Source organism: Cupressus sempervirens, chromosome 5 (genome assembly GCF_028749045.1).
Source record: "Cupressus sempervirens isolate cs-2001-9-10 chromosome 5, ASM2874904v1, whole genome shotgun sequence".
Taxonomy (NCBI): Eukaryota; Viridiplantae; Streptophyta; class Pinopsida; order Cupressales; family Cupressaceae; genus Cupressus; species Cupressus sempervirens.
This window is the reverse complement of record NC_143122.1, coordinates 752,046,979-752,059,864: the sequence shown is the minus strand read 5'-3', so window position 1 is coordinate 752,059,864 and position 12,886 is coordinate 752,046,979.

Genomic DNA, 12,886 nt, shown 5'->3' with positions numbered 1-12,886 from the left:
CAGCACCAGTTAGAGAGTCAATTTGTACATAAATAGATTTTTTTTTATTAGTTTAGAACCATATGTTTCATGAAGTGATCTCTCACTCTCAAAACAAGTTCAGAAGATGATTTCTTAAAGATTTAGGAATGTACCATATATTCAAATCCATTATTTTGATGCAATAATACATGTTTTTGGTGCTCACATTTGGAGTGTAGTTATTCTTGCTTGAATGTGTTATATTTTGTGAATGTATGTTCATGGAATGTAATGAAGTCAATAGTTTTATTGTTTTATTTTGATTGAATTTTCTTTTAATTTTGGTATTTTCTATGGGTTTACAAATTTTTCTAATGTACTTAGTTTGAGAAGAGACCACCTTCTAGTTCCTGCATAGCTTTTTGTCTTGCATGAGTGCACTTTCTATGGCCTTGCAATTTGATGAAAAGTGAAACATCTCATAGTTACTAAATTTCCATCAACAATTGCATTAGTGTATTTGAGGAAGCCCTAATCCTATTTTCATTGGTCACCTACCAATATTTTCAAAGGCTTAACTCATAGACATGTTGTTTCCATAGCTTATGTCTATAAAGGATTCACATTTCAAGTCATTTGCTTAAACTTCTTGTTACCTTATCTTTTTTTTTCTTTTACAAACACTTGGTTAATTTAGGAATTCATATAGTTGCATTATTAAATTGAATTCATTCAAAAATAAAAAAATATATTTCTTTTTGTGTGGTTTTCCTTTTGAGATAGCAATTAAATTAAAAATCTTATCCAAAATTGGTCAGAACTAGCAAGCGCTCCCTATGAACAAATACATTTATCTTCAACTAAGTGGATTCCAATAGGTTGCAAGATCACCCAAAACCTTGAAGTTGATCCCAGATTAGCTTTTCAAGAGATAAGTTCAAAAGGATTCCTATCATTAATCATCGTACAAAATGACAACTCTATTAGAAATAGATAATGTTGAGAGGGGGGAGGGTGAATCAATATTATCAATCTTTTTACCCACAACTAAATATTATTAATTACATTATTATGTGCATAAGAAACTAAACCAATAATGTTGAACAATGTAAACAACCATATACAAAGAGAGATCATAACACCATATTTTTTTAACTAGGGAAACCCTGGCCAAGGGAAAACCTTGATGGGGATGGAATCCACTAGATGATTCACTATATAAAGAATCTAGTTATAGATATTTACCCTATTAGGAGTCCATGTAGCATGTATAGTGTCTTGAGTCCCTATTAGGAGACTAAGCCTTGTTAGAAGCCTCAACCCTATTAGGAGTTGCTTCAACCTTGATAGGAGTTGGTGGATCATACACAAATGTGTGCAAGTAGAGCCCGCTAGCCTAACATGAAACTATACAATAAGTTCTTCAAGAAATAGGTATACATACAATATTGAGTTATTTTTTGTACTTCAAAAATATTCTGATTGATGATTCTTCACACAAGAGCAATTGTGCACATATTAATCTACATCATATCTTTGCATCATATAGAAAAGTATCGCATTCACTTGTTACTCACATTTCACAAGATCATATTTACTTCACATTTACTGATCACTGAATCATCATCCACTTTTCCACACTCACTTCTTCATTTAACTTCGCAAATAAAGTTCTTTACTTATACAAAATATTTTGGTAAATTCTTCCTTGATCAGCTCATATAACATTATTAGAGTTAGCTCAACAAGAAATTATAACTTAAAACAATAAATCACATTGTTAAATACATTCTGCGGATATGCTCTATTTTGCATTATGACATTACTACATCACTAATTCCTTCATAACTCAAACTCAATTGACTGTAAAAATATGTACACTGGTATACATCATCATTATGATGTCATACATCTCTGGTCAACTATGTAAGAGAATATTCCAAGGGAATATTCTATTGTCATCAAAATTGTCCTACGTTGTAACACTGTCAAATACTTAGACAATTTTCTTCTACAACTGAATGTGGCTAATTTGCAAAACAAATATGTTGCAATAAATAACAACCATAACTTACATTATCTAATTGATTAGACATATTTCCAACAATCTCCCCCTTTGGCATTGATGGCAACATTTTGGGAAAATTAGCTAAGTTCCAAGCATGTTGTCATGCCAATCAAAACAAATAGCCATAACATAAGAACATTAAAAACATTTGTATTCATGTTATGAAAGATTACATCCCTTATAAATTCTTATTAAAAATTATTGCTCCCCCTTACATATTATACATATTACAATTTCTCGTAATACAATTTTCCATATATCTTCCCCTTTGACATCAATAACAAAGGTATTAAATGACTATCAAAATCTAGTAGCTACATATCAAAACTTGGAAAAATAATTGCTGAAATTGGTGTTCAACTACTCAAAGTGTTTCTTCCAACTATCCTTCAGTGCATCAAATACATTTATAAGCACACAAAAAGAATATGCTACCAATTCTACCGCATTCAAGTCTATAGCCACAAACTTGTCATATGAAGATTTTGTAGATAAGCATTCTTCCAATTGATTTTATAGTAATGTTATCTGAGGGAATAAGTGTACTCTCAAAAGAGTGAATATCTTTATAATTTTCTCCTTTTCTTCTTGTATCTCCCTTATATTTTCATGAAGTAGTTGTATTGTATGCTCAATTGTGTCTACTTTCTAATTCTATTTCAAAAAGTTGTTAGTGACTGTTTGAAGCTCAGTCACTTTCTCCTTGATCTAATCATCATATTCTTTCAAATGAATGTATGGTAAGTTTCACTTAGCATATGCCTATTTTCCTTCCTTGATGCATTGCCTTATTGCTTTACTACATTTATTAAAAGTTTCTATATTATTTCTCATATTAGTGCACACAGTGTTTAGAAGTTTACCATCATGCTCAATTTGTGCTTGAATGGTAGCCACATTCATGAGTGTAGTGAACTCATCATCAAAAGCCTTGCACAAAAATGTTGCATGCTATTAAATATCTCCTGGGGTGTCAACAGGGCTTACTACCTTTTCCATCTTATCCAAAACTATGGTCAAAGTCTTCTCAATTGGCTTGACTAATTTCTTCTTCTCAAAATTTTTTCTCAAGGAAGATATAATATTTTTTGCTTCATCTTCTTCATCAAATTGAGCTAGAGCTACTGCTACTATTGTTTGAGTAGGGGGAGTGGAAATTCCTACTACAATTGCTACTATCAAAGGTACACTTGAGATGCTTTAGTTCTAGTCTCCATCTTTCGTGTAGTCCCCTAATCCTCTTCTTCATTAGAGCTACTATAATCCACAATATTTCCAACAATTCTGGCACCAAAATCTTTGAATGGATCCTCTATTTTGTCAATTGTCACTTTGGTGTTGTCTACTTGCATAGAGTCACTGCCAATAGTGATGTGTGGAGAAGAGCTTGGTGTAGTTTTTGGTTTAGAACTATAAGGAGGACTACAAGCTATAGGACTATCTTCCTTTGTCTATGCACTCTCCTCAGGTGTTTGGCTAGCTTCTTCTAGCTATGCACTTACTTTATGCATCTAGCTTGCCTCTTCTATTTTTGCACTATCTCTAGGCATCTGGCTTGCCTCCTTTTGCTTGGGCCACTGATAGTCTACTTCATTATCCTTTTAGGAGGGGTTATGATCCTGTAGAATTTCTTGTAGTAGATGTTTCTTCTATCTTTACTAGTTTTCTTGGAGGTTGTTGTTTTGCAACTACTACATAAGGCATAGAAGGAGTCTATGCACTTGTTTGGGAAATTGTGACCTCTTTAGTAGGTCCTAACACTACAATGGGTGTAGGGGGTTAAAAGTTCAATTTGGCCATTGGCCTTCATTTCCAAAGTTATTCCCTTTACCTCAACAAATTCTTTCCTTGTCATTCCAGATTCTTTCAAGATAGAACCAATAAATTTCTCCACCTTTTTCTTGGACTCCTTAATTACTTGACTAGTTTTCACTTCTCTCATTTTCTTAGTATATGTTCCCAATTTGGGACAACTAGAATCAACTTCAGAATGATGGATTATCTGTGCATACCCTTCAATCAAATCCTCACTCATCTCATATCCCATAGGTTCAATGAACTTTACCCAAGGAACTATTGCCTCCATACATGTGAAATCTGTCTCAACCATAAAACATAATTCATCCTTATACTTCTCTACTAGTGTTGGAGGTATTCTATACCTTTTCTTCATTTTTGTTTGAAAAGACTTCATTATTCTATCCAAGTCACTTTCTCTAACTGCTTTAGGTCTTGACCTATATGCTCAAGTGATCAGCTACATTGTGCACTCATTTTCATTCCAAACTGTGATACTAGGAAGCTTCTTAGTAGCATATAAAAATATGTGAGTTAGTAGGGATTCAAATCTAAAAACTACACTCCTAGATTTCTTGATTCTTGATATGTTATCCAATAATTGTGTTCTAACAATTTCTCACATGTTAACTTCTTCACCTCTTACTGCCAAGTAAGTTGCATGAAGAAATCCTACAGGGATTGAATCTATCCTAGATCCATGATTAAACTTATATACCAAAATTTTTCAAATGAGTCTCACTCCATCATCTTGAATTGAGTTGACTTTCATGTTTGTCCCATTAAAATATGTGTTGAGATTTGCCTCAACAAGTTTGCACACATTCTTGATGTTTACTAGGTTACTGCCTTGATTGCTCAAAACTATGACCTTATGAATTAGGTCATTGTCAATACAAATGATAGATCCCCTAGCCATAGAAGGTCATCATGTACTCTAGTAAGAATTATCCTTGTCCATTCATTATTATCAAAATCCATGTAGAACATATGCTTAACTAGGTTAAGATGTTCCAAAAATCTATGTTCACATTTCAATCATAAATCATTGTTGGACATCCTCTTCAAATCCTTGTGAATCTCTGAATCACCTATGCTTTCAATCTTATAGTGAATATAACCTCTTATATCTTCTACATGAAGAACATTTTCTAGAACTCGTGAAAATGCTCCAATGGGTTCATTGACTAAAAAAGTAAATGGGTGTTTCTTGAAATTATACCTAGGCCTATTGCTTACATTATAAACTTCTTTCCTTGCCATTCTTGAAGGATTATGCTCAATAATTTAGAAAATACCTCAATTTTGCATACTATAGTTTCTGGCAACTTCACATGCTTGCAAGCTTCTTAAATTCACCAAATCTCATTTCAATCTTGCACACAAACTTCACACAAGAAAATGATGTATGCAAGTTAGTTTGTGTCCTTTAAATATTTCACAATCTATACTATGCAATAAATGCATATCTGCCACTAGTTCAGTATACTCTCTCTATGCAATAGAGAGTTTGATCCTTTCATATATCTTCATTCTGAACATATCAAGCAATGCACACTTCACTGTAGACTTCTCTCAATGTCTACTACATACTATCAACTGTGCAACCCTTGATACTTCCTCTAGCATTAGTTATCAACAACTAATACTTTGTTCCACTGAGAATGCTCAATTCTAGTGAGAAGAGTTACAAACAATAAGTGACTTCATCATCTTGTCAAGTACATCTTTTAGAACTGCATGAGAAATTTTTGGTTCCTTTGCCTCCATAAATGATTTCTTTAATTCCTTTGTCTGCTCTTTTACTTCATTTCTTCTATTTTTCCTTTTGTAATTTTGATTCATATTTAGGTCCCTTATGTTCATTTTGCAAAACCTCTCTGTGTGTCCAAAGTGGTTACATAACTGACATACAAGTACATCTCTTTTCTATTCATTTAGCTTGTCATCAGGTATTCTGCAATTCCTTGCAATGTGTCCAAGATTGTTGCATCTATAGCAAACAATTTTTCTTCTTTCTCCACTTTCATTACTATGAGATCTTCTTCTATTTCCTACATGGTTAGTGTTCCTATGCATCCTACTATTTGTATTATCACTATCAAATTTAGGTTTCTTACAATCTACTGCATAATGACCATATCCATGACAATTATGACAATAAAATTTTGAAATAGTTTTGAGAGACTTATCTTTGTAATTAACTTTAGAGTCTTCAAGTTCATCACACTAGGCAAAATATTCCTTTCTTTTGTTATTCATATCTTGATCAGATTCTTTGACTTTCTTAGAGTGAGAAAAAATCACTTTGTCCTTAGATATATCATCTATCTTGCTTAGGTCTTTATTGAATTTAGGAGTAAAAAATTCTTTTGTTTCAATAGGTTTCTTAGTGGATTTACTAAGAAAGAATCCAAGTCTAGTCTTATCATAATTGGGTCTTTGCACACATATTTGTTCTATAATTTTATCACTACTAGTATACAATTTCTCAAGTTGTTTCTTGGTTTGTACCAACTCACCTTTCACAATGGTGTTGTATTTCTCTTATTCTACAGGTTCTAACTTAAAATTTTCTAGTTTTGTTGTTACCTTGCTTAACTAGGATCTCAGATCTACATTTTTAACTTTTATTTTAGAGTCAATCTTTCCTCCATTTTTTTAAGACTCAACTTTCAAATATCTTTAACTCATGTTTTAGGATCTCATTTTCTTTCTTCAGATCTTCAATGTCATCATCACTAGTTTGAGAAGGTCCTTTCTATTTTAGGTCATCTATTTTGTCCTTCAATTCACCAATGTAGGCTTTTGCATCCTTGTATCTATCTTTGAGGTGATCTCTTTCATCAGTAAGAAGATCAATCTATTCAAATGTCTCTTCAAGATTTTTCTTCAGTTGTTCCATATCCATAGGGATCTTATTCAAGCTTTTAAGTCTCTTCTAAATAGCCAAACTCTGATACTAATTGTTAGAAATAGATAATACTAAGAGAGGGGTCAATCAGTATTATCAATCTTTTTACCCATAATTGAATATTATTAATTAGTTTATTATGTGCATAAGAAACTAAACCGATAATGTTGAATAGAGTAAACAACTATACACAAAGAGAGATCATAACACCATATTTTGTTAACTAGGGAAACCATGGCCAAGGGAAAACCCTAGTGGGGATGGAATCCACTAGATTATTCAATATATAAAGAATCTAGTTAAGGATGTTCATCTTGTTAGGAGTCTATGTAGCATGTATAGTGTCTTGAGTCCCTGTTAGGAGACTAGGCCTTGTTAGAAGCATCAACCTTGTTAGGAGTTGCTTCAACCCTATTAGGTGTTGGTGGATCATATACAAATGTGTTCAAGAAGAGCCCACTGCCCTAACATGCAACTATACAATAAGTTCTTCAAGAAATAGGTATACATACAATACTGATTTATTTGTTATACTTTGAAAATATTTTGATTGATGATTCTTCACACAAGAGCAAATATGCACATATTAATCTACATCATATGTTCACATCATATAGAAAAGTATCACATTCACTTATTACTCAGATTTCACAAGATCATATCAACTTTGCATTTACTGACCACTGATTCATCATCCACTTTTCCACACTCACTTCTTCATTTAACTTTGCAAATAAATTTCTTTACTTATAAAAAATATTTTGGTAAATTCTTCCTTAGTCATCTCATACAACATTATTAGAGTCAGCTCAACAAGAAATTACAACTTAAAACAATAAATCATTTTGTTAAACATATTATGCTAATATGCTCTATTTTGCACTATGTCATCATTGCATCACTAATGCCTTCATAACTCAAACTCGATTGACTACATAGACATATGCACTAGCATATTTCATCATTATGATGTCATGCATCTCTAGTTGACTGTGCAAGAGAATATTCCAAGGGATTATTTTGTTATCATCAAAATTGTCCTACTACTATAACATTGTCTGATATTTAGACAATTTTCTTCTACAACTAAATGAGGCTAATCTACAAAACAAATATGTTTCCATAAATGACAAAAAAAACTTACCTTATCTAATTGATGGACATATTTCCAACAAACTCAATGGATATTAGCCCATTTGCTTGAGGAAATAAGGAAGAAAGTTGATCCTGACTACTCTGATGAAGATATTGTAGTTGAAGTTAGTGATGATAAAGAGGATCAACCTAAAATTTAGAGTGGGGAGAATGGAGGAATAACAAATTGTAAATGGTGGAGATTCCACAAAAGACTTAGGAAAAGGCCTTGCAAATCTTGCCTAGGCATAGCCTATATATTGATGATGTTAGAAGAAGATATATGATGGCTCAGGCCTTTGAGGATGAGAAAAGGGATAATAAATTGAAGCTATAGGCTCAAATGATTGATGATAGAATCATTAAAGATAATGAATTTATGAGTGGTGGTAACTTTTTCAAAACTAAAGAGTTCAAGAGCTTTATGTTCAAGTTGAAACATGATGAATTATTCTTACAAATGAAGTCAAGGGACTCTGATGAGGTGGTGGGTGAAATGGTTTAGAAATTACAAGAATATGATCATGCTAGTGAAACCTTCATTGTAGAAGAGGCAAGAGACCTAGTGAGAAGAAGTGGCATGACTATTTTCTCAAGATTGGATATCAGTTCATCTTTTTGACTAGACTAGATGATGAGACAAGACAAATCTATCTCATTTGAAGATGAAAATTAGTTGGGAGAACTGAGAGGATCAGGATACAACATTGACGCTCAAACAATGGCTATATGGAGTCTAGCTCTAAAGAAATAAAAATCTACCCTCATGGAAATCAAGGAGTTCCTTAGAGGGAATGGTATATTTTGGAATGTGCATTCTACATCCAATAGCTAGCTATATCATATGAAAACTTCAATAGTACTATTGGGTAAAAACAAGATGGATGTTCTTGAAGAAAAGTTGGAGGGAGCCTATGAGTGGTACATCAAAACTAGGAGGCATTATGAGGAAGAAATGAAGAAGACTTATGTCTTGGAATAGAAAACCCTCAAGTTGGAGAATGAAATAGTAGAATTGAAAAACATTGTCAAATTATCTATAGAGGTTAAAGACTAGGGCATCTAAACAAAGAGTCAAGCATATGAGACTGAAGGAACATTAATCCAAGCCAACGAAGTTGATGAATATGATTTGGAATCAGGTAAGGAGATTGAAATCAAAACAATCAAGAACTTTCTGGTTCATAAAATAAATGCATTGAAATTGGTCTCCCAGAATGTGCACAAAAACTATCTTTTGTTGCAAGGAGCAATATACAAAGGTTTAAAGATAATTTCCCTACTATCCCCTCTTTTTACCACATGGGGTCCTTACTATCCATTTTTTGATAGCCTTTTACCTTTTTTGGCATAGAAGAAAGATCTACCTGAAGTAATTGTTATAAATACTAGAAAAATGATCAATAAGGTGAAGGATCTGAATGGTTTCTTTACTAATAAGATGTAGTTAATTTAGAATAAGATGAAAGAAATTGCCATAGGAATACCTAATTTTGTGCCTACAATTTTGGAAAGTGATGGAATAGTTAAGCATTGGGTGGAATGTGCAACATCTTATGATAGTATTCTAAATCATCCAAAATTCCTAGCATACTGCAATGATGAGGTAGCTGGAGTAGTGGTGTATGATTTGAATGACATGCTCTACAAGTTAGAAACATAGATGTCAAAGATAACTTTAGAGGTTAAGGAAATAATAGATGCCAAAAGGAAAACATGCCTTAAGGAGTTGGATGCAATTAGGGATGTTGCTTGGCCTAAGATAGATATAGATATTTCCATCTACGAGGTCATAGTAGACATAAAGGCCCTACCATTAAGGGAGAGTGACTAGGGTAGTTTTAAGGATTTAGTTAAAGGAAACATAGATAAAAGATAAAAAAATAAAAGGAAAAGAAAGTGATCGGATATTAAAGACCAATAGAAATATGTTCAAGACACCTACAGAGAGTGCCACCTATCAATTTTGTAACTGAATCTAGAATTTTGTTTAAATACAAAGAATGTTTGCAATAAAATAATATTCAACATCTTTATATTTATTTTCCAATGAACTTTACACATGTCCTCCCATATGAAACTTGTTGCAATCCTTCCTTTAAAATGATTTCCAAGATATGGAGTGAGGGTCTGAAGAATATACAATTTTAGCATTTATTCTATTTTACAATCAATTCAGTTAGTTTTTGTGTCAATTTTTGTGATGTATTTAAGTTTTTTAATCTAGAAATACAATTGAATCTTGAATGAAAGTTTGTCATATCTTGAGTTATTCTTGAGTTTATACTAATAATGTGTTATTTTCAAGGAAGATTAATACAAAGGAAGAATTTGAAATATCTATATCTCTAAATTTTGTCTCCATTTCCATGTGTCTATAATTTTGAGATTGAAATGAACAAGGTTATTTCATTTTAATTCAACTTGGATGGGTTGTATATCTTTTCATTGATTTCTTTTAATTTAAGGACTTAATTAAATGCTTTCATTGAATTGATAGGGTTTCTAGGTATATGGGAGGGATATCATAAGAATAAAATTTAGGGTTAACTGCTAATAAATTTAATTGTAAGGCAATTAAATGGGTCAAATTTTGCCAGGTAGACTCTATATAGCAATGGATAAGACATTTATCATTAGTTTAGATGTAAATTCAAGAGTTCATATGGTTGTACAAAGAACATTTTAAAAATAAAATCAATATTTATTTTTGTATAAAGAAGAATCGAGATGCTAGTCATTGCTTATTTGTAATATTTTCCCTTTAATTATAGTTAGCTACTATGATCAAGGAGTAATTACAAATATAAGAAGAATTACTGACCATTTTTTGCTATAGGTATAGATCTTAAAAGATGAGAAAAGAGTGTGAATGAATGAATTGTGAAGAAGGATATCCAAATATCTAGTCATTTATATCCCTAAGGTGTACCTGCCTTGGACCTATAGAGTATAATGTGTAGAGAGTCCTCTATGATTTTGTTGAAGTTGGTCTAGAGTTGAGGAAAAATTAGTTGAATATAGGAATTAGGTAACTCTTAGACTAAGTTTTTTCTTTGGCATCTTGATATTAGGTATTTTGTAGACTGGCAGTTTTGAAACACCAATATTATACATATTGAAGAAAGCATTGTATGATTTAAAGCAAGAACCTAAAACCTAGTATGCAAGATTTGATAAGTATTTGGAAAACCTTGGATATTCTAAAGGTACAATAGATGGTAACTTATATTTGAAAGAAATTCAAAATAGTTTGTTGATCATTTTGATATTTTTTGATGGCATAATCTTTGGAGGTAATGATGAAACAAGTGATAGGTTTTTTGAAGAGATGAAGAATATATTTGAGATGAGCATGATTGATGAGTTGTAGTTTTTTACTAGGTTTATAGATTGTGGAAAACAATGATGGTATTTTCATTTCACAAGCTAAGTATTCAAAAGACATGGTGAAAATATTTGGCTTGGAAAGTTGTAAGCCTATTGGTACACCTATGGTAATTGGTCACAAGTTATCTAGCAAAGATGAGATGCCTACAGTTGAGTAGAAAAAGGATAGATCAATGATTGGAGGTTTACAATATCTGACTCACACAACATATACAGAAAATGCAATTTGGATTGTTGCTAGATTTTAAGATAATCCTAAGGAGTATTATTATGCAATAATGAAAAGGATATTCATATATTTGAAGGGTACACCTAATTATGGATTATTTTATGATAGATCAATTGATTTCACTTTATGTGCTTATACTGATGCAAATTGTGTAGGTAGCATGGATGATAGAAAAAGCACTAGTAGTGGATCATTTTTCCTTGTAGGAAGGTTGGTTTCTTGGCTAAGAAAGAAACAAGATTTTATTTCATAGAATATAGCTAAAGCAAAGTGTGTAGTAGCAAAAAATAGTTATAATCATATCATGTCGATGAAGTAGATACTAAAGGACATTTAGATAAAAATTTCAAATTATTTTAGCATACATTGTGAAAATACAAGTACAATGAGTATGTCTAAGAATCTTTTATTGCATTCTAAGAGTAAGCATAAATATATATTAAGCATCATGTTTTGAGAGAAAAAGTTGTAGAGCAATAAATTAGATTGGAGTATGTTAGTATAAAAGACCATATTGCAGATATCTTTACAAAGACTTTTCTTAAAGATACATTTGAGTACTTGAGAGGTATGCTTGGGGTTATGCCCCTGCCTAATTTTGAGTAAATGATGCAAAGATTTCATCAGTCTAGTGGTTCAAAGCATTAGATTGAATGCTGATGCTTCCTCTTGTAGACACCTAAATCTAATTACATCATTAATGTAATCTTATTTAGTTATCTTCTATGACATTATTGATTAAATATTTAATTAATCATCACCCCCTAGTTAATTAATCTATTTAATTAACTATAGTCCTACTAATAAAATAAATGAAAATCAAAATTCTAAATTATGATTTAAATACCTATTCTCCTATCAAATTAATTAATTGCACTATACCTATTTAATTTTATTCCAGACCCCTTTTTTATTAAATAAATCATTTAATAAATCAATCTCCAACCTCTAATCATTCCTAAATCCCTATCATTAGCTAAATGAAACCCATTCACTCATAGTAACCTCTCTTAGCCAACTAATTAACCCACTTGATTAATGCTAGCCCACTTGCATCCCTCTAACATGCCACTTGCATCATAATTCCCTCCTAAGCTAAGCCTAATCTTTTCCCTCAACATGCACACAACTTTAACCAAGGATTATGAAATCTAATGCCAAACCAAAGTCAAAATTTTATCCTATCCCTCTTATATTCCCATCCAAAAGTTTTTAAGGCTCTTACATACATTACTAGCTCTTTAAAGCTTCTTACATCCCTCTTCCAAACTCATTCTCCCTCACAACTCCCTTTGACCACCCATTTTGACCCTCCTCTCTCATCCAATCCCCTTGTGACACTTTTCACAAGGCTATAGATTTGAGAAATCATAATCCATGTTCTTCTTTTTCC